Source organism: Neomonachus schauinslandi, chromosome X (assembly GCF_002201575.2).
Source record: "Neomonachus schauinslandi chromosome X, ASM220157v2, whole genome shotgun sequence".
NCBI lineage: Eukaryota > Metazoa > Chordata > Mammalia > Carnivora > Phocidae > Neomonachus > Neomonachus schauinslandi.
The window spans coordinates 3,021,142-3,022,810 of NC_058419.1; the positions used below are offsets into that span (position 1 = coordinate 3,021,142).

General features: G+C 38.4%; 1 pseudogene; it reads right to left on the minus strand.

Annotated features, from left to right (window-relative positions):
- Nucleotides 1–683: 683 nt before the first annotated feature.
- On the minus strand, nt 684–809 carry LOC123323570 (annotated as a pseudogene).
- Nucleotides 810–1,669: the final 860 nt, after the last annotated feature.

The following is a 1,669-nucleotide window of genomic DNA, read 5'->3' on the forward strand; positions in this document are numbered from 1 at the left end:
ACATCTTGCTAAAGCACATAATCATTGCTGTCCTCATTGTTCTAGACCTTTCAAGAGCATTTGACATATTAATCACTCCTTTATTCTTAAAATATTCTTTTCCATGAATTAGAGCTAGAATTATACTCACCTAGTTTTCACCCCACTTGTAGCTCCTTCCTCCAAATCTCCTTTCCGAGAGCTTCTTCCTCTTCTTGACCTCTGAATGTTGAAGTGCCCTAGTGCTCCATCCTTGACCTTCTCTAGTTCATCTACACTCCCTCACTAGGTGTTCACTTGGTTTGCAATACCATTTGGATAATAACAACTCCCAAATTCATTCGTGACCTCTCCCCTAAGTACTGGACTCATATCAAGCTACCTACTTGTCATCTCCATATGGATGTATAGTAGTCATCTTAGATGCAACACATACAAAATGCAATTCTTGATAAGCCAGCTCCTGACAATACCAAGTCTACTTCTCCCAAAATTTCTTCCCATCTCAATAAAGGGCACCATTATCTACCCATTTCCTCAGGCCTCTCTCAAACTTGACTCCTCTCTTTCCACCACTACACATATCCTATCCATTGACCAGTGCTACAAGCAATATCTTCAACATTCCACATTCAACCACTTCCCACTACCTCTACTGCCATCAGTGTGGCTCAAGCCACCATCATCTTGCCCTGGATTATTGCAGTATAACTTCTTTCTGATCTCCATACTTCTACTCTGCTCTCTCTCCAATCTGTCCATAATACAACAGTCAGAAGGATCCTATTAAAATAACAAACTATAGAAATGATCCCTGAAAGTATAGTCTTGATCCTATTAAAATAAAAATCAGATCATTCATTTCTCTATGCAAAACTCTCTTGTGCTTTTGTAGTTCCAAAAATAAAATTCAAACTCTAAACATGGCTTAAAGGGCCTGTTGATTTGGCTTCTGCCTACCTCATTCTCTGACATCAATCTCTTAACACTCTCCCCCACCCTGCTTCATACCTTCCAGCCACTCTAGTCTACTTGTTGCTCCTCAAACACACCAAGCTTCTTCTCACCACAGGGCCTATTCATTTGCTCTTTCCTCTGCCTAGAGATCTGTAATACTTTTACTAAAAATCTTTGAGTGCCTGGATCCTTATTATTCAACTTTCAGTGTAAATACTAGCTGCTCATAAAGGCCATCTCTAGTCACTTTGATATAGATCTTCAGTCCCAGTCACTCTTTACCTCATTAACCTATTTTAACTTCTCCATAATATTTATCAGCACCTAAAGTGATGTCAGCTATTTATTTATTTACCATTATCTGTTTGTCCCAGTAGAATTATGCCTCCATGGAAGGAAGGACCTGATCTTTACTGTTCATGACTTTATCCCAACAGAGCAATTCTGTCATAGAGTGATCATTCAATAAATATTTATTTAATGAATAAATGAATGATTTCCCTGCTTCTAGGTTGCCTTGTATAATCCTTTCTCTACAGCAAAGCCAGAGCAATCAGGCTTCCAGTTATGAAATGAATAAGTCATGGGGATAAAAGGTACAGCATAGGGAATACAGTAAATGGTATTAAATAGTATTGTATGGTGACAGATGGTAGCTACACTTGTGGTGAGCATAGCATAATATATAGACTTGTGGAATCACTATGTTGTACACCTGAAACTAATATAACAT